This window comes from Rhineura floridana, chromosome 5 (genome assembly GCF_030035675.1).
Source record: "Rhineura floridana isolate rRhiFlo1 chromosome 5, rRhiFlo1.hap2, whole genome shotgun sequence".
NCBI classification, from domain to species: Eukaryota; Metazoa; Chordata; class Lepidosauria; order Squamata; family Rhineuridae; genus Rhineura; species Rhineura floridana.
The window spans coordinates 41,755,182-41,777,266 of record NC_084484.1 but is presented as its reverse complement, the minus strand read 5'-3'; positions in this window follow the sequence as shown (position 1 = coordinate 41,777,266).

The window sequence follows — 22,085 nt, the reverse complement described above, 5'->3', positions numbered from 1 at the left end:
ACCAACCTGCAAAGAAATCCATGCCTTTGGGATCTGCAAGAGTCACAGATCCGGGCATGCCTCTTGAAAAGAAATCAAGGCGAGCACAATGACTCATGCAGAGGTGTGATGAGCAACTTCCATTGAGAGAAGATAATGAGAGAAGGACTGAACTGGAATAAAATTTAACCCACATATGCAACAAAATTACCTGCCCCTATGGAGGCTGACTGGAAAAAGGCAAGTCCAGAGCACCGAACCGCTGGAATTACAGGAAGCTGCTTTATATTAGATCAGATTATTTGGACATCTAGCTCAGTCTTTCCCAAACTGCTTTAGGCTAAAACTCCCATCTCCCCATACCATTGACCATTCTAAATGTGGATAGTGGCAGTAGGAGTCCCTGTAGCACCTGGAGGACACCAGATCGGCAGGAAGATTGATCTAGCCCAGAACAGTATTCTCTGCGTTGACTGGTGGGGGATCTCTAAAGTCTCAGGCAAAAGAGGCCTGCTATTGAGGTGTAAACAGGTAAACAAATAAATGCCTGATCCTTTTAACTTGAGCTGTCAGGAACTGGACCTACAACCTTCAACGTGCAAAGCATGTGCTCTACCACTGAGTTACGCCCCCTCCCCATCATGCAGAGATGCAGCAGGCAGCCTCCTTTCTGCATGGGGGCTTTGAGCTCATGGTAGCCTTTAATTATTTTGTGAACTTTTTCTCTTGTAGTGCAAGAGAATATGCTCTTCTCTTATCAGTTGCTTATTTGCAAGTATCCTGTTTTGCTGCTGCATGAATTAAGCTGTGCTATGGCTTTTGTCTTTGTATGACTGGATACACGAATGCTTCCTTTAAAGCTTCCTTTGCTAGGTTTTGTAATGTGCTGTAATCCTCCTTAAGCTGCAGAAGCAGTATGTCTTTCTCGTAAGCATCAGACATACATTTGCTACCCACCAGCCATGTGTATGCATCATGAGAAAAGCAGGATATTCTCCATAAAAGCTTTCTATAGCTTCCAGTTGAGCACTTGCGCATCAAGCCAGATATTCAGGGAAAATCTCTATAATGATGTGAAGTGGGAGAGGCCAGCGTTGTCAACAAGGAACTTTATATAGTCCACATAGGAGTTGTTCATGCTGGCCTTACTAGTGTTCCCGTACGCTGATAAATAGGGCTGAGTGCATGGGAGGAAATATATCGGCAACCAGGTAACCGATGTGCTGCATGAACACATCAGTCCTGGGCAAAAGAACCAGCAAGATGTGTCACTGGCACCCTTGGAAGTTATGATGTTCAACATCATCTAACTTTGTTTTTCAGCCCAAGTTCTTAAATACACTGACAGGTCACTATATGGAATACATTAAAACAGGGGTAACCACCATAGTAACCTCCAGATGTTATTGGACTACAACTCCCATCATCCCTAACTATTGACCATGTTGGCTGGGGATAATGGGAGTTGTAGTCCAAAACATCTGGAGGGCACAACCTTGACTACCCCTGCATTAAAAATAACTTCATCAAAATCAGCCATTTACTTGCGCCTTTTCCTCCTGTAACCTCCAACAGCTCATCCACAGCCTGTTGTTGGAGGCATCATAGAAGCCAAGAACAGCAGAGTTGGAGACAAAGGACCAATTTCAGTTTGCATTTGAAGCCGAATCTATCAAATTTGCACTTTCTGAAACAATATGAGAACTGAAACACAGCCATCCTTTGAAATTCACACTGATCTGAATTTTGCAATGCAGTTCACCAACCAACCAATGTTAACAAAAATACATATATTGGGGAAAGTGTGCATAAAAAAATGAATGTACAAGTGAAAAAAAGATAGAAAATGCATTATATGATGAGAAATAGCTTGCTAAAATGTGTGCATTGGTCAAAATTCACTTCAAAACTGTGTTTATTAGGAGAAATTTGCACTAAAATGTTGGAGAATTTTCATGAGGATTAAAAAAAATCAATTGCAGATTGCTGCAGAAATGTGGAGAACTCAATTTAAGCATGGAAAATTGAGAAATGGAGAGAACAGAAATTGACAAATCTTTCTATCCTTATGGGGGTGGCTGTTTGGGTCATTTTCCAGACTGTATCTGCTCAATAGGGATAAGGAAGAAATTCAATTCAGCTCTCATTTAAAGGTGAACCTACCAAATCCACACTTTCTGAAACAATACAGTAGGGCCCCGCTTTTTGGCGGCCCGCTTTTCAGCATTCCGCTAATACGACGGCTAAAATTAGAGTAAGGCCCCACTCATACGGTGCTTGTTCTGCTTTTATGGCATTTTTCGGGCACTGGTGCCATTTTATTGAGGAAGTTCCGCTTTTTGGTGGCTTTTGCTTTTAGGTGGGGGTCTGGAATGTAACCCACCGGATGAGTGGGGCCCTACTGTACAAGAACTGATATAGAGCCATCCTTCAAAATTTACACTTCTCCAAATATTGCAATGCAGTTCTTCACCCAAGTAATATGTACAAAAATGCATATGCTACAGTAAAATGTCCAATAAAATGCATATATTAGTGAAAATCACATACAAAACAGCTTATATTAGAGATATTTGCAAAAAATTATGTATTAGGACAAACTCACACTAAAATGCTAATGAATTTTCATGAGGACTTTTTTTTACCAAAAAAAAATCACAAACTCAAGTGGAAATGTAGAGAACTGAATTTAAGATTAGAAAACTGAGAGAAACCAAAATGGACAGATGCACCCATTTGTTCAATCATACAAGGCCAAACCTTCTAGAACCAAATCATACAGGTGACCCAACTACATCAACATTTTTGCACACACCAGCTCTCAAAGGAATCATTTCAGCTTCTGTTGCATGGAAGCAACATTTTGCATTGGGCCTGGCTTTAAACTGGCGTAAATCCAAACACTTAACTCAGGTACATGGCAGCACGTAGAGCTTAGTCTACTAAAAACGTCTCCCAGTAGGTCGCCTTTCGGGTATTCAAACAGCCCTGTTTATCTCTTAAGAATAAAAATTCATGTGTTCCCAAATTCAAAGAGAAACTGTGGGCTGCTTTTAATTCTTTCCATTATTTTATTGCCAGCTGGAAAGAATCAATTGACAGGATTTTTTTTTTCAAAGGTGACTACCAAGCAGCAGCACACGATTATGTTTCATTGATGGACAAAACTTTTTCAAGTTATCATCAGGTCTCCCTTGCTGCTTCTTTGTTTGTTTAATTTGTTAACATTTTGCTTTTAAAAAACAAAACACAGTTTTCCCTCCAATAAGGATTCCATTAATTACATTCCATTCTTTCCACTTTGATATCTCATTAAAATCTTATAAATGATCATGCAGTGACCTTGAAGGGCATGCATAATACATGAAAGTAAACCTGCAGTAAAATGTATTCTTTCACTCCTGACTGCCTTCATCCCACATTTCCCATCCCATCCCCAATGACCCCAATATGGGGAGCGGTAGTTAACGCTAGCGGAGCCAAGATATGCAATGGTGTGCAGATCCACTAACTCCATTAGCTTTTCTCTCCTGATGACAGCTGCAATATGTTAATAGCTTGTATTTGGATGCTTCGGTGGCCACTGCTACTTAGGGCTAATTACCATAAGATGGTGACAACAGGTGCAAACGTCACTTCGAATCAGCATCAGATTGCATGAGAAAAAGAGCTTGCAGCACCCAAAGGGAACTCACAAAAGACGCAAACTTCAGTCAGCAGGCTATGATTCTCCATAGAATCCTCTGTAATCATGACCCATGTGTCTATGAATGTGTCTCTCTACTTTCTCTTCCTGAACTGCTTTGCTGATGCAGGCAGCAGAGGGAAGGGAAAGGGACAAGGTTGTGGGTGCTTCCACACATGGTCAATGTTGCAGCCCTCGATCATTGTTGTTCTATTTTAAGCTGCAAGCGAAATGCTATCTCTGCTCCCAGGCTTCTGGAATTGAAATAGCATTCACCCCCACTTTCCCCAGTCCCAGATATTGGGAGATGATTTTTATTTGGACAATAGTGTGGGGAGAAAGGATTAAAGACTGCTTCTCTTCTCACTACACTCCTAATCATGATTCCCACCTAGGGATGGAAAGATCTGTCTGTTTCGGTTCTCTCAGTTTCTCAATGTTAAATTCAGTTTTCTACATTTCTGCAGCAAAATGCAATTTTTAAAAACAAATTCTCGTGAAAATTCTCCACCATTTTAGTGTGAATTTCTCCAAATAAACACATTTTTGTAGGCACTTCAGACAAAGGTACACATTTTTGCAAGCCATTTCTCATCATTCAATGCCATTTGGCAAGTCATTTTAACTCATGTATTCATTCTTATGCACATTTTCCCCTAATATATGCATTTTTGTAAATGTTGTTTAGTTAGTGAGCTGCATCCCAACATTCTAATCAATGAAAATTTCAAAGGATGGCTGTGTTTCGGTTCTCATATTGTTTCGGAAATTGTGAATTTGATAAATTCTGCTTGAAATGCTAACTGAATAAAAATTCTCACCCATCTCTATTCCCACCCACCCCTGCTGCCAGAGAGAAACAAAACAGATATAAAGTGAATGCTCTATGGAAAGGGAAGGGTTAAATTAATAGAGTTGATTCCAAGAGAGGAGGGATGGACTGTAGAGAAGGAAATGGCTAGGTCAATCTATTCAAGTCAGAGCTGCCCCCAAACTCACTGACTGGTTGTGCAACAGGCCATCTACACTGGGGAAATTATGCAGCTGTTCCATTTTAGCTCAGGCAAATTGAATTTTCTGAGCTAAAAATGACATGGCAGGGAAAACATGGGAGCAACATATTTTGTTCACTTTGCCATACCTTGTAAAAAGTGAGTGTACAAAGCATGGATATGCATGGTAAATACACAAGGTGGAAGCAGCCTTCGTTTTGCCAACCTTCAGCCTTTCAGCTGAAACAGAGCCCCTTTCCAATCTCCTTCACGTTAGAAACTGCATATGGGAATATCACTGCTTTCCCTTGGTGTAGAGAAATCTCAGTGCCTTTGTGACATCAGCAGCCATTTCACCAATCTCCACTCTTATCTCAGACCTATGTGCAGGCTTAGCAACCGATACATTTATATTAAGGAAAGGGGCAAACACTGCCATATTTAAGAGGCCTGAAAGCAAAAAGCCAAGAATGAATTCCGGCACAGAGATGGGCAACAACTAGCAAAACTACTTCAAATGCATTTTGGTCGTGATTATTGAATGCTTCCCTTTGAAGGCCCGTGCTAGTACAGTACTTTTAAATTCACGGGGATGCCTTCATGTACTATTTAAAGTCATGGTTCAATTGCATGCGTTTATGAGGCAGCTCAAGAAGATCAGGATTTATCCAGGACTGCTTATTGAATAAAGGTTTTGCTAAGCTACATTTATGGCTGCAACTTCACACTGAAGTGGATGCAATTTCATACAGAGTGAAAACACAGAGACATTCCAGTTCTTACATTCTGAATCTGACTATGGTTATGCAGAGTAGCGTGATTCAACCCCTTTTTCATGCAAAGCAGCCTGAGCATGCCGTGAACTGCAGCAGAAGAAGGACAGCCAGGGAAATGCTGCTTAACTCTTTGGCCTTCCACAGGCTGCTTTTTCATTCATGTGGGAAGCCATGTCTTTCTCCATGTGGATGAAAAATGATCTGAAGGAGTGCCTCTCCCAACATCGATATAAGGCTTTAGAAAGAGCCCTTCTCAATGTTTGGCTGCCAGGAATTGTATAGTTGCCAGTAACATGGCAAAGGGCCTTATCAGTGCTGGCCCCCCAGCGATGGAATGCCTCATATTTGGAGATACAGTTGGCCCCAAAGGTATTTTCCTTTCTGTGCCATTTTAAAATGTACTCTGTTCTCTCGGGCATTTATGGAAGATAAATGGCATCTTCTGCAGCATCTTTGGAGTCTTTTAATAGGAATTTTTATAATGGTTTATTCATCACATTGTTGAGGGCTCTGGTTTGTGTTATTATTATTTATTACATGATTCAACCCACTTTGACCTAAGCAATGATGAAGGATGGGATGTAAATCTTTAAATATAAGTAATAAATTAATTTGTTAATTAAACAGCTTTGAAAAAGGTGATTATTGGGCTGAACATGACCAGAAGGGAAAGATTGGAGTAGCCTTTCTCTGCATATCTCTCAACCAATCAGGACTAGGAGTGTAGTCATCTGGGGTCGTAGGAGATAATAGACCCCTTTTTTGGGGGGAGCAGAATCCCAGCCAAGTGTCTATGTATGAGCCAATCATCATGAAAGGGAGTGTGTTAGCCACTGAGAAGAGTCCTTGTCCTTGTGTGCTGATTAAGCAGGTAGATCAACTACTGAGAAGACTCTTCTCAGTAGCTAACATACAGACTCCCCTTTCGTGCCAATTGGCTGCTAGGGATGTCTGTTGTGTGTAGCGGAGTGTGGACCCAGAGATGACAGACAGCAAGGGAGGTGAAGGAAAGGGGATATGGCTATGAGAGGATGTGGCTGTGACTATCATAAAGGGAACTTACACTTTTGAATTTGCCACTATGCTACTGCTCAAGACATTTGGCTTTTTCAGGCTGCTGAAATCCCATGTGGCATGTAGTTTGATCCTCACTGTGATCCTGTTGCATTGTCATTTATTGGTTCACAGGATTGTGCTTTTTCCAGTGCTTGGAAAGTTTATTAAAAAAAGAAACATATTCCAGTTCAAGTTTGTCCTTTTACAAAATGAACTAATTCAGTTCAAGTTCATCATAAAAAGTTCATCCTCTGCATTTTTTCCTAGCACTCAGAATGCTAAAAGCCACCTTACTGAAGTATAGGATCCACAAGTAAATCAAGGGCGACACACCAGTAAGATGTCTGACAAAAAGTTTGCAAGGAGTTTAGGATGTCACACTTCTCTGTTCAATGCAATATGAAATTGTGATAGCACCCTTGGCTCTTCTGCAATAGTATGCTGTTCTCATCTACACAGTTTGAATCCTCCAATCCCATTCATTTTAAAGGACCTTTAAACTGTGTGGCGATAGTGATCACCTTTTTTTTTTTTTTTACTATGAAGTGGTTCTCAGCAATTCCATACCTTTTATCTCGCTCACCAAACAAGTGGTGTGAATTCAGGAAGCCTTTTCTCGTTTCAATAACTCATGCTGCTTATAAGACCATTTATGAGGACCAATTTATGCATTCGGAAGACTTTCATGTTACAGCCCTTTGGAACTCTGTCACTTCAGAACTGATATAGGAGACTTCACCTTTGAATGCTCCCTCACATTAAAATGAAATCCTGTCTGTGGGAAGCTAGAACATCAAGGAGAAGACTGGACGAAGCTCTTTTCTCGGGCATGCTCATTTTCCACAGAGTTTTTGCAGTCAAGCAGCATTCAATCATAGAAGCACCAAGCTGCATTTTGAAGCTGTAGAGTTCCAAGAGGAGTACACCCCATTATCCTTTAAAACTAGCCTTCCCCAATGTGGTGCCCTCCAGATATATTGGACAACAACTCCACTTATCCCTGATCATTGGCCATGCTGGCTGGGGCTGAGAGAAGCTGGAGTCCAAGAACATCTGGAGGGCACCACGTTGGGGGAAGGTAGGTTTACATCATGACTTCATCATAAGCAGTCATCTAGCTATCATACATGCTTGTCTCAAATTGCATTTTATAAGGACAATGCTATTGTGCATATGCATGAAAACCTCATGAAAACCAAACTCGTCGTTTTAGATGATAGCTATGATGCTTGGAATAATATTGATAATCCATCACAATAACATTGCCTCACAAGCCCATTTTTGTTTCTTTCTTTGCCCTCCTTTAATTGCTTTGTTTATTTCCTGATTTCTTTTTTATAAGAAAGGAACGTATTAAGTGGGCTTTCTTCTCACCCAGAATGACATTCTGTTATTGTCATTTTATGGGACCATATTGGTCTCCATTACATTCCCCCTGTTGAGACTTAGCCAGAATGAATTGTAACTGCAGTGTGTCCAGCTGTTTTGTAAATAATTCCCATTATTCTTCACGTAGACACGAGAACTTGTGTCACTTCCATCAAGCTCTCTCAGTGGTATGTGTTCCCCAAAGCTATTGATTCTGCAGGGATGGAAGGCCTTTTGAAGGGAATATTGTGACATAATTTGTCTCCATCTTAACACCTCACTAATTTATGTATCATGGCCTCCTTCAAGATGCCAAACATTCTTTTTGGCTTCTTCACTAAATCAGAAACTGTTTTTTCCCTCCCTCTCTCCCTCTCTCTCCCCATCATTTTGCATATGATTTCATTGTACACATGTGATCCCGAGATCAGCACAATTTTATTTATCAAGATGGGCTAATTTCCTAGCTTTAGGTGCAGAGGCACCTCTGATCATGAAGTTCAGTCAATAAGCTGACTTGAGTAAGTAAGCAATTACGCACTGCCTCTGGGAACAACTCCCCCTCCCCACCCACCTTACCGATTTTTGCATACTTGTTATCCCAGGAAAGTATCTGAGAAATTAAAATCCACCATGATCAAAGTTTGTGTTTTCTTATCAGTATTTCTTAGCTGTAAACACAGTGCTTGTTACAGTTACTCTCAACACAATTTACAAGCTAAAATGTCACCCCTGTTTGTTATATCACTTTCTGCACCTACACCATCTTGGTGCTTTTAAATATGAATCCATTAACAGTGATCCAGAATTGCACTGCAAATAGATCTAGGGGTACATATGTTTTAAAAGGGCAAGTAAATTAAAATGTGCAGGCATTTCTGTTCAGCTCAGCCATTCAGATTTTTTCTGTTCAAGTACAAGAGTTAGATGACATACATCCTGATGTTACAGGAAAGGTGCCCTCAGCACCTGTTAGATCGTGAGCCTTCTCCAGAGCATTATCTTGGAACTTTCTCATCTCGAAAGACCAACTATCTCTGTTCCAATTTTCAGGAGACTTACTCTGTTATTGGAGCATTTTATCACTGACTACCTGTTCTGTAGTTAAGTGATGCTTTCAAATAAAGGTAGTAGTCATACACATAAGTCCCATTGGAAACAAACAATGAGTTTTCATCAGTTAGTTGTGACCAATGTTTTAAGTGCAACAAACTTTAATTAGACCAGGGTCATTGTTTTTGGTTATATGTATTTGTTCCAGAATGATTTTTTTAGGGCTATGCATAGACCCCCCCTAACCAATTTGTGGCTCCAGTTTGTAAATACAAATCAGGCCTAGTCTGGTCTAGACAGATTTGGACCCAATCTGATCTGATCCAGATCACAATCCAAATATTACAAATCTCCAGAAATTCCATGGGCTTACATTGCAAAACTAAATTGGCCATAACTTTCTTGTGTTTTCCCCCTAGGGACATGAAATGTGGAGACATGGTAGCTGCTATATAGGGGATTAAACCTGATAAGCTGCAGGTGGATAGCCCCAGAGGTTTTCATGCTAGTTGCCGTTAAGTTTTAAAATGTTTTAAAATTAAAACAGACAGAACAGTTTTGTTTTTTAACACAGGGACACACGATTTGGCAACATAGTAGCCCCTATAGAGGACATTAACCCTGCCCAGTTTCAGGTGGGTAGCTTTAGTGGTTTTCATGCATGCCACCTTTAAAGTTTGCTTTTTCAAAAAAAATTGTTTAAAAGACTGAGTGCTCAGTCATGCCAATATTCATGCTTCTCTGTTCCTTTCCTGAAGATTATGAGAATATCTAAGGGTTTTTAAAAATTAGGTTTGCAATATTAGACATGTGTAGGTAGTATCAGGCAGGCATGAGCTGGCAGTACCATGGAAATAATATGCACATGAGGACATAAAATCTGGGGACATGGTAATCCCTATAGAGGGGATTAACCAGCCAAATTTGAGGTGGGTAGTTTCATACTAACCACTTTTAAAAGTTGCTTTTTCCAAATATTTTTTTTAAAAAAAGACCCTGTTGTATGGAGGTGATTTCCAACAGCAGGCAAAAAAATTACTATTTAATATTAATAATATTCACTGTGGTTAGCAATTGGTAATAACAACCACAACCACACAAGCTGGCTGCTTCTTATTGTTTGTGGGTCACCAGTGGATGAAGATGATGATGATGATAGTAATAGTAATAATGAATTCAGAAAGCTGTGGCTAAATATTTCCACAAGGTTTAATAATAATTTTTAGCAATGAGAATAGAATAAAGTAATAGTAATAATAACAACACAGAAAATAAACTTTTAAAAAATATGTGTAAATAAGGATGGGACTGGAATTTGATTGGGAAAGAATATAAAACATAAGCTGAGCAAATGCCACCCAACCTCCACCAAAATTTCTAAGAGACAGAACTTACAAAAGATTTCTGCATTTTAAGACTTCATCCCTTCCAAGCACTGTGACTGTGTTGAGTAGGGTGATAGCATTCTAGCCTTGCTCCTTCACCCTGGTGTTCTTCTTATATGGTGTAATTGCTCCATTTCAGAGACACCCTGTCTGGATTAATTAAAGACTGTTTTGAGGTACAGATCTGTACAGATCTCTACAAATCAATTTGGGACTTGCTGATGTTCTCTGTAGAGATTTGTAGCTGCTTCAACCTGTTCTGCACAGGATACAAACCGGCCTGATTTGGTTAATGATTTGTATAAATCCAGTGCACAGCGTTAGTTTTTGTTTTGTTTTTGTTTTTTTGCCTCTTGCATCCATAACATACATTTAAAGCACATCTCCTCCAAAGAATCCTGGGGACTATAGTTTGGCCCTCACAACGCTACAATTTCCAGTACCCTCAACAAACTATAGTTCCCATGATTCTTTGGATGTGCTTTATATGCAGAGAGTGTACGTGGCCTTAGACAGAAGTCTTGTAATTTTAATTGATTTTTGACAGCCTTATTAGCTAATTAGGCAGAATTTCTTACATAAGGGGCAGAGCAATCTAATAAGGCAGGTGTGAGAAAACTTTGGACCTCCAGATGTTGCTAAAATGCAACTCTTATCATCCCTGGCTACTGGCCATGCTCGCTGGAGCTGATAGGAGCTGTAGTTCAGCAGCATTTGCAAGGACAAAGGTTCCTCACCCCTGCAATTGGGGCAAGAGAGAGAGAATCTGTGGTGGAAAAACCACCAGTTCCAGGCAATTTCAAACCAGCCAGAGAAGAAGTAAGTGTGGGGGGAACAGCTGTAAGGAAAATAAATTTCCCTCCCTTCTTAGGGGCATGTCAGGGGAATGGGAGGCCTTTGGATCCACACCCCTCAAATCTTGCAAAATGCAGAAGCCACAAGAGATGGGCAAAACTTCTCTGAACATTTTTTTGCTAACCTTATTGAAATTCTTTTTTCCCAGTCTAAGTTACCACAAATCCCCCCTCCATTCAGTGGCCAATCAGATTGAAATTCTTTTAACTTCCCACAAAATTCTTACAGGTGTTTCATCTCCTCACAAGTTCACCTCAAATTTTGCTTTAGGAGAATTTCAGTGAAAACTCTAACTCCAGTGTTCACATGATTGCTGAGAACATGGTGGAGAGGGAGAGAGAGAGAAAGAGACAGATTGCTGATTTCTAATACTAGTGCCCAGATTGCTGGATATGTGAGAGCTCCATCAGAGACCCACATTTCATTTGTGTTTTGTATGCGTATAGATAGTATTAGTATTAGTATTAGCATTGTTTTGATTTCTTACCCACCCTTCACCATGAAGTCCCAGGGCAGGTTACAACAATTTCAGTTTCAAACAGTTTAAAACAAATTGCATTCACAGAAATAGGGTACAGACCAGAGCTTGGAAAAGTTACTTTTTTGAACTACAACTCCCATCAGCCCCAGCCAGCATGGCCACTGGAGTGGGCTGATGGGAGTTATAGTCCAAAAAAGTGACTTTTCCAAGCTCTGGTACAGACATAGATACAGATATATTTCCCTAAACAGTTTGGGATCAAGTTACTGTAGATTTTGGTTTGGTTTTATATCTTATTTTGTATTTATTTTTTTTACTTTTTTTATCCCAGTCTGCGTCTGGGTTGGAATTGCTTTTTAATATGTTTTTAAACCTTGTCTTTTTTTTTTATTTAAAGATGGTTTTAAAGCTTTTTTTAAAAAGGTTTTTCAAGATGTTTTGTTTTAATACGTTTTAAAGTCTGTTTTTATGATGTTTCAAAGGTTTTTTTAGTGCTTTTGTTTGCTGACCTACTGGAAGGAAGGGTGGGATATAAATTAAATAATAAATAAATAATACTTATTTATCGTAAGCCCCCGCCCACCCAAGAGAACTTTATGTTATGGGACACCATACAAATGCAATAAATAAAATAAAATAATGGCATGTTTTCCTTTTCCTTTCCCAGCCAGTACCAACCAATGATGTAGAGTGGTGAAGAAGGAGCATACAACATTGCATCTTTCAGGACCTGGGTAAGTTTTGCAGGATGTTACAGAGCAAAAAAGTGACATTGATCTGTAGCTGATGGCCACTTTGGGTATATATAACATAGGATTGTAGCCAATGTTAGTCGTACTCAGAATAGATCCATTGAAAATAATGGAGACAATGATGTATTAAATTTATATCCCACCTTTCCTCCCAAAGAAGTGCAGGGCAGCAAACAACAAGTAATAAAACAATAAAAATATTTTTTAAAACATATCTTAAAAGCTATTCCAATACAGATGCAGACTGGAAAAGATCTCAGGATTATTGGAAGGTCTTCAGTAGGTGCCAAAAAGACAGCAGTGACCGTGCCTGTCTAACATTTAAGGGAAGTGAATTCCAAGGGGTAGATGCCACAATGATTCCTATAAGACCTCCTGATAAGATGGTATCTGAAGGAGGCCCTCACCTGCAGAACGCAGTGATCGACTGGCTATAGAAGGGATGAGACAATCTTTCAGATATCCTAGTCCCAAGCTGTTCAGGGCTTTAGAGACCCAATTTACATTCCAAATTTGCATTCATATTTACACTTACTTACTTGACATCACTAACTCAGGTCAATTAATTTCATTGGGTCTATAACTTAGTTGGATACAAACTATAATATCTGGTTCTGGCCTGTAACTGCAATTGGCACAGCAGTTCTCTCCTGGAAGCATAAGATGAAACTTTGTCCTTCTCTTTGGCAAGCTGTCTCAGACATCCTTTCAAGTACTCCAGATTGCCTCCTCTTTCCATCATTCTTTCCCACAATAGGCTCTTTGCCAATTCTCTTGATTAACTTGTCAGTCTTCACGGTATCATTCTTAACCTTTGACCCAGGAGACAAATCACTGTCTTGTTAGCTCAGCTCTTTTTCAGAGAAATCGCTATTTGAAGCGAATGTGGCTCCTTGGCCAATCCTGCACTCTCATTTTATTCTCCAGCTTCATTTCCCCTTCTTTGTGGTTGTATTCAGACCTGCGAGTTTGCAACTCAAACACTCGTCGTTTGTCTCATTTTGATAGCTAATCCATTTCATACTTCTTCCCCCCCTTCCTTCCTTCCCATTCCTTCCTTTCTCTCTCAAAAGGCTACTGGTATGTAGAACCAGTAACCTGGCCAGAAAAAAAAAATGGTGCTGTCCTGAGCAATGTTCACTTGTGGTCTGGCATCACACCCTGCTCTCTCAAAATAACTGCCAATAACAGCCCACAGATTTAGAGGGAACTTAGAGCAGTGGTGTAGAATCTTTTTCAGCCCTAGGGCCACAATCCCTTCTGGGCAACCTTTCAGGGGCCACATGCAAGTGGTGGGTGGAGCCAGAGGCAAAAGTGGGTGGAGCAATGGATGTAAACTTTACCTTTGTACAGTAGGCTTGCTTTTACACAAACTCACATGCCCATCTCTCCTCCATCCAGCCAAGCAAGAGTCCTTATCAGAGTTCAAAGATGGATTCCAGCCAGGCAAAACCACTCAAAGTGGGTGTGGCTGGGGAGGGGTGCGGTCAGAGGAGAGTCCCAAGAGCCAGAGAGAAAAACCTGGAGGGCTGCATAATGAAACCTGGAGGCCTGAGGTTCCTAACCTTGAATAAAGACATCTCCGGCTGCTCGTAAATTGGCAGAATAAATTAGTGACATTAAAACAAAGTGCTCCTGCAAGACTGGAGGCTGCAGTCTTTGAACCAAGTGCTCTGGATTATTTGAACTGCAGACGACTGCTGAATTTTGAACTAACCCATAAAAAAAGGTTAAAGCTCCAACTGCGATTTTTGTGTGCGCTCCCTGGAAGTCAACGGGGGCAATGCATGGGCTTCCAAGGGAGTAATTTGGCATTTAGTTAAGTGTAACCAGTGGAATAACATAAAAGAGATATGATAACACCTTTGAGCTTTACATTAGTTACACTTTGTCAGGTATGAACTTTACCGTGATGAGCCACTTAAACTTTTATGGAACCTCAGTGTACAGACACATCAGGAAAAGTATTTTACAGTAAGAATAAAAGTTAATTTGCCCCGTTGTATATTCTCAGCAAGGAAAGTAGCCTATATAAAATAAATTATAGTGTATAGAGCAATAGGCTATGTTCTTGTAGGAATCCTTGTGAACTGGTAGGATGCAGCCTCTCTGAATTTATCATCTCTCCTGTGTCTTATTCATAAATAAACCTTATTGATCCCATTTTTTCTTTAAATGATACTGTGTGGACTTTTTTATGTGACATTGTATAAAACATAATTTTCCCTTTATTTATATTATTTTTTAAAAAACATTTATATACCACTTCCAAGAGGTCCAGAGTGGTTTGCAATAACCAAAATATAATATATATAACTCTGAAAGGCTGGATCACATGGTGTTCCCTGCTGGAGGAGATGTCTATGCTATAGTGGCTGACTACATAAGAACTGCCTCTGAGTGATTTCCCTGTTCAAGCTACTTGCTCCTGTAATATGTTTCTGATCTGAAGTGCCCTAAATCCACCAGAAACTTGCAACATGATCAGCTGTAAGGGGCCAGCAGTTCTGCCTTAAGTGTATCATTCTGGACATACTGCATTGGCCATATATCACAATGGGATTGTTTGGTCCAAAATCAAAAGTGAGGAACAATGGCTGAGACTGATTTGAAAAAACCGAGAAGTCTGTGCTTTGCCTTTTGTCTCTGCCATGATGGACACCCTTTCTGGTCTTAGACAAGCCATAGTTCCTTAATCTTAACTCTCTCACCTGCAAAACTGTCCTTCCATGCAGGAATTTGCTAAAGATTGCTAAGACCATGTATGCTAACGAAGCACTTTTAACACTCAAAAGTGTGATGTAAATACCAAATGTGATTATAAAAAAAGGTTCTTGTTAAATAAGGAAACTGCTTTAGCATTAGGTCATGCTAGCCTATAAACTAGGGATAGAGAACCTGTGGCCCTCCAGATGTTGTTGGACTCTAACTTCCATCATCTATGCTGGTTTGAGCCACAGGCTCCCTGCTGTAAACACACCCTAGGTTGTAATCGTATTGAATCACGTATAATAGAATAAGCCCAAGATCCACCATATTTAAGACCAGTGTGCAACTACTCTCATGATGTATCAGATGTTTATCTGGATTGTTTCCTTTTCTCTCTTTTCCCCATTTTAAATATTTCATTGGACCAATTTTTTAAAAGTACAATTCCTGCTTTGCAATTGATTTGAAAAGATGCGGCATAACTGTGAGATCTTTAGGGACTGTGCACAATTGTTTTCAATATATTCTACTTAAGGAAATACAAACAAACAAAACACCCTCTAATTAAATGACTGCACAGAGGTTGGAAAGATATGCACCACTTCTCAGTCTGAATAAATACACTTCAGAAAATTTGAAACAGAAATAGGCTGTGATATATAACCTTTCTCTTGTCACCCAAATACTTGTCCCAGATCGTACATGTATCAAACATATACTTTACATTTACATCATACTATACGTTACACCAAACATATACTTTACTATACATTACTCAAGTTACCAACTGATACACAGTTTCTTTTTATATTTATTGCAAAAACAGTGGATGACTCTAATTCCAACCCTCTATATTTAGCTCACTATAATCTATGCATTGATTTATGATGGTCTGCTCCTCTGGGAAGTGCCCATGAATTCACATGATCTCCCCAAGTGCTAGATTTCACATTGGAATTCTTTATTTAGCTGAGGTGTCTTTTAAAAAACCCTCATGCAGCCAATCAGTTCTCTAGTGACTCAACATCTGAGGAGGCTCAGAAGTGCAAGTTATTCCAGCAATTCTATGGAATAAATTAGGTTTCTTAATGCATTTTCTGATCAGACTGTGGAATAATTTATTAGGCAGAACTAGCTGGATTTGCAAAATCGGAAAAGATACAGTACTTGCAAGGGAGCAAAATCACAGCAGTCCTGATATATATAGATGATTTTCTCTTGATGGCCAGACACTCAGTTTGTTGCATAACTAAGTTTTGTTGTAGCACAGATCTTCAGCTTCAAATTTTAGGCAAATTCAAAGTGGTCAGGTTTTCAAAATATCAGATTCTGAATTTTGCACATTTAGTGTTTGCATCTCAAAAAGCAGTTATTTGGCTGGAATACTTGCACTGATACACAGGCATGTGTACACCAAAAGCTGCTCAGCCTAAACACCCCCCGATTCTTAAAAGTACATACATGAAGCCATACATGAAGGGAGGGTTGTGTAGGAGTTTGTACTCCATGAACTTCTAACAATTGTTCGAGTTGGAAAGGAGGGATGTGTAGTGGCATCCAATCGTCTACACTTGCAAAATTCAAGTAGCATTTACTTGTAATAATAATATATGTTAACTTAAATGCAAATAGTTGCAATTCGGTGTACCATGTATACGACATGAAGATAAGGAGGCATAATTCCACTAATCAGGTCTAACCTTGGACCAATGCATCAATTTTGCCCTCAGTGCAAGAAGTGTATGCTTTGAAATGCCCTGGATTATGCCTATGTAGACCTTTTCTCAGTGCGTAGATCAGGGGTAGGTGATGTGATGGTGTGTTAGACTATATCTTCCTTGACCAATGGCCAAGCTGGCTGGGGCTGATGGGAGTTGGAGTCCAACAATATCTCTAGACTATACCACCAGTTCTCTAGACTTTAGATTCTTAGTATGAGGTAATCATCCAATTTATCAGGATTGTTAATTTACATTACTTTTTGCACTTTTTTCTCATAGGAATATAAATTATTCATACCATATTAGACATTCACTATAAACAAAACTGGGACATTGAAACTCTGCTTATATTGAAGTGACCACATGGATTCCAGCCTTTACTTCCCTGGGAATGGGAATTTGCATCCACCAGTATTCACCATATATTGTCATGAAGCAAAGTCAATGCTTGGTTTGAAGTTTTCCTTAAGAAATGGGACTTAGTGAAAGACTAGAATCAGGAGGACTGCAGGTGTAACCTGCAGATAACAAGATCTGTGATGGACATGTCTTCACTACTAGGTAAGATATTTTTATGCCTGTTTGCCAAAACATATCATTATTTAGGAGTAAAATGGACATGGTGTGACAGGAATGGGACAATTAAATTATATGAAAAGATGAAACTTTGGAAAATAATTTCTTCAGCTAAAAAAGCAATGCAAATTTTCTGGGGCCTAATAATAATAATAATAATAATATTGAATATTAGGCAGGCGCCATCTCTGCTACCTTTTCGGCCCGTTTTGAAGACTTTCCTCTTTCAACAAGCCTTTTAGGTTGAGACCTATCCCAGTCTGCATCTGTGTTAGAATTGCTTAATATGTTTTTTAATAATGTTTTTAACCCTTTTTAAGGTTGTTTTTTTTTAATGTTTTTAATGCTGTTTTGTTTTAATGTATTTTAAGATGTTTTTATGATGTTTTAAAGTTTTTTGGTGCTTTGTTTGCTGCCTTGGGCTCCTGCTGGGAGGAAGGGTGGGATACAAATAAAATAACTAACTAACTAACTAACTAAACAAACAAACTAATAATAATAATAATAATAATGGAAAGAGACCATACACAATCCGATGCATGTTCACTTAGAAGTAAAACTACTGAGTTCAATACTACTTAGGCCCACAACTGCATCTAGCCAGAGGTGCAGGTCCAATGCCAGAGGATGGCCAGGTTGGGGGCCCTGAAGGATCTCTCCTTAGGGTGGAAGGGTGGCGCTTTCATTCCACAATCTGCAGCAGCATCAGGTCCTGCAACCTGACCCTGCTGCGGATTGCAGAGAGGGATCTCCCAGGCACCCCCCATACAGATAGCACTGGCTTCAATAAGTCTTCTTGCATGCCCTACCTACCTCTCCCATTGGTGTGAATGCCGTGCATGCTATGCGCACATGCCCGCCATCACCCAAGATGGTGGTGTGGGCTCCCTAAGGAGTGATCCCTCTGCTGCCATCATGGTTGATGGCAGGTAGATGTGCTATGAATGCATGTCATTCATACAACAAAAGACATAGGTGGGGTCTGTGTGGGGGGGCTTATTGAATCCCACACTGTCTGTATTGGGGGGCCTGGGAGCTCTCTTTCACGATCCATGGAGGGTTAGCTCCATGCTGCCTGGATTGGGCTATAGTGCTGTAGGCCTGGGACAGGCTGGTACCCAAGGGCCCAGTCATTTCTGCAGCAGTATAAGGTCTTACAGAGGTGGAATGGTGAACCTTGGAGACATATATGCCCACAAACACTGCCAGATGAAAAATATTGTTATTGTTACTATTGCTGCTGCTGCTGCTGCTGCTACTACTACCACCACTACCACCACCACCACCACCACCACCACCACCACCACCACCACCACCACCACCACCACAACCACCACCACTACCACTACCACTACCACTACCACTACCACTACTACTACTACTACTACTACTAGATTTCTTTTCTCACCTATATGACCCAAAGCAACTTACATAATGAATTAAAAACAATATAATCCATAAACCCTAAAAAACACCTGTGACAATTAAAAACCAAATTAAACCAAATTTAAAAAACCCACACAAACATAAAATGGCAGGGATACAAATACCGACCCACAAAAAGAAGTCATCAAAGGCCAAAGGCCTGGGTGTAGATGGTCTTTCCCTGGTGCCTAAAAATGGATAAAGATGGTGCCAGGTGTGCTTTACTAGAGAGAGCATTCCACAGCCACGAGGCCACCACTGAAAAAGCCCTTTCTCATGTTGTCTCCCTCTGAACCTCCTGAGGAGGGCACACAAAGAAGAGCCTCCAATGATGATCAGAGCGTCTGGGTTGGCTCATATGGGGAGAGGTGGTCCTTGAGGTATTAGGGTCCTCAGCTACATAAGACTTTATAGATCAAAACCTGGCAGAGCAAGACTAGCCTACAGTGTGGAGGTTCCCCACCCCTGATTTAGGCATTAACGTGTGGCATTTGGGTTAAGATATATGTATGCAATACTTGTAGAGATCTATTCTGTGATTCCAAGCTTCCTGGGTGTTCCAATGTGTGCATGAATAGGAGTGGCTTCATTGGCAGGGACAGTTTGATGCATTCAAATGAATAATATGCAGCTTCCCTCTTTTTCCCAAGTCAATGGGAATGACCTTGGATGCACATTATCCTTGTGGTTCTATCAGAGGTCCTGTTTATATAATAAGCCTCTGTCTAAGAAAATTAGGGGCCCAAATGCACAGCCATTTGTAAAAAAAAGTTGCATAAACCTATTTATTTGTCAAAGAAACATTCAAGGTAAAAATTAGCCATCTTTTTAATAATGTTATAATATTGGTGGATTTTATAATATTCCAGTGCCGTCTTCATAATCCTCTGTCTCTACCACATTTGTGCCATTCAACAACTTTATACGTCTGCATGCTGCATGCAGTGATGACACGGTTGTTGCCACTAAGGCTGCATCAACCGACATTGCTGTGTCCATGTGCACATGCCGGGTTAGCTCCCACAGAAATGGCCTGCAACGAGTCATAGTATTCCACAAGATCAATGGTGGTTACATTTTCTACAGCGGTGGCAATTAGGACTAGACAGACTATGGGACCATACTGGCTTAAACTGGAGTAATTAAGTGTAGCTTGCTTATTAATCAGGCTAGCCACTTTAACTCTGAACATTATGTCCATTCTATCTACTGACAATGACAACTGAACATGTTTCATTTTCATCAAAATCATTTTTGGTTGTCTAATTTATTAAAATGGCCATGACTCAATGTTTATAGGCTTTGCGATTTATCATCATTTATTTGAGTGTCAACCAATTAACCAATTTTTCATTCAATTACCTGTGCTCCTGTAATAGATGAATTAATCAATATATCAAACTCTTCTAGTACTCTCCCTTATTCTGGACAGCTATTTAAAGAGGTCCAGTATTGTTGAAGGTAGACTAATTAAACATAATATTGTTTGCAATGCTGGCATCATAGTGTAAATATGATTCCCTGGTTCAGCAAGGGAAATCCTTGTGCAGAAGCCAGAATCAATACACACAGCTAAGGTGATCATATGAGTGTCTGGATGCACATCTGTATCACAACAGTCATCTGGCCCCCATTCAATCTGCTTGATATATCTTTTTATGCATATGGAGGTTCTCATCCCTGTCTGGGGTCCGTTACTGGTGCTTGTTGTGACTGTGATTGGATTGCAGCAATTGAATGCCTAAAAACCTAAAAACAATACTTAAGGATTAAAGAGCTAGATTTGGGGACAAATGTTTAACCTTATAATATAGGGCAGAATACCTCCATGGATACCTGAGTAGATCTATTTGTTGAGTTTAGGGATGGCCATTTTAACATAAGAACATAGAAACATAAGAAGAGCCTGCTGGATCGGGCCAATGGCCCATCTAGTCCAGCATCCTATTCTCACAATGGCCAACCAGTTGCCCATGGGACCTGACTGCAAAGCAGGACCTGACTGCAAAGAGCACTCTCTCCTCCTGCGGTTTCCAGCATCTGGTATTTGGAAGCATACTGCCTCCACTTATGGAGGCAGAGCACAGCCATCATGGCTAGTAGCCTTTGATAGACTTATCTTCCATGAATTTGTCTAATCCGCTTTTAAAGCCATCCAGGCTGGTGGCCATCACTGCTTCTTGTGGAAGCAAATTCCATAGTTTAACTAAGTGTGCTAGTGTGAAGAAATACTTTCTTTTGTCTGTCCTGAGTCTTCCAACATTCAACTTCATTGGATACCCACAAGTTCTAGTGTTATGAAACAGGGAGAAAAACGTTTCTCTATCCACTTTCTCCATGCCATGCCTAATTTTTACACTTCTATCATGTCACCTCTTACTTGCCTTAAGCCCCAATGCTGCAACCTTTCCTTGTAGGGGAGTCGCTCCATCCCCTTGACCATTTTGGTTGCCCTTTTCTGAACTTTTTCCAGCTCTGCAATATCCTTTTTGAAATGAGATGACCAAAACTGTACACAGTATTCCAAATGCGGTCATACCATAGATTGATATACCGGCATTATGATATTGGCAGTTTTCTTTTCAGTATCTTTCCTAATGATCCCTAGTATGGATTTCCCTTTTTCACAGCTGCCACACACTGGGTCAACATCTTCACTGAGCTATCCACTACAATCCCAAGGTCTCGTTTCTCCGTCAGGCACCACCAGTTCAGACCCCATGAGCATAGATGTGAAATTAAGATTTTTTGCTCCAATATGCATAACTAGTTTACACGTATTTTGATTGATTGCATTTGCTATTTTACCATTCATTCACTCAGTATAGAGAGGTCCTTTTAGAGCTCTTCACAATCCCTTTTTGTTTTAACAACTCCGAAAAATTTAGTATCATCAGCAAACTTGGCCACCTCACTGTTGATCCCTAACTCTAGGACATGTATGAACACATTAAAATGGACAGGCCCCAATACCAATCCTTGAGGAACTCCACTTTCTCCAGCCCTCCATTGGAAGAACAGTCCATTTATTCCTACTCTCTGCTTCCTGCTATTTAACCAATTCCTGGTCCACAAGAGGACCTTTCCTCTTATTCCCTGAATGCTAAGCTTTCTCAGGAGTCTTTGGTGAGGTACCTTGTCAAAAGCTTTTTGCAAGTTCAAATACATTATGTCACTTCTACCTATATGTTTGTTGACACTCTGATAGAACTGTAGTAGATTAGTGAGACAGGACTTGCCCTTGCAGAAGCCATGTTGGTTCTGCCTCAGCA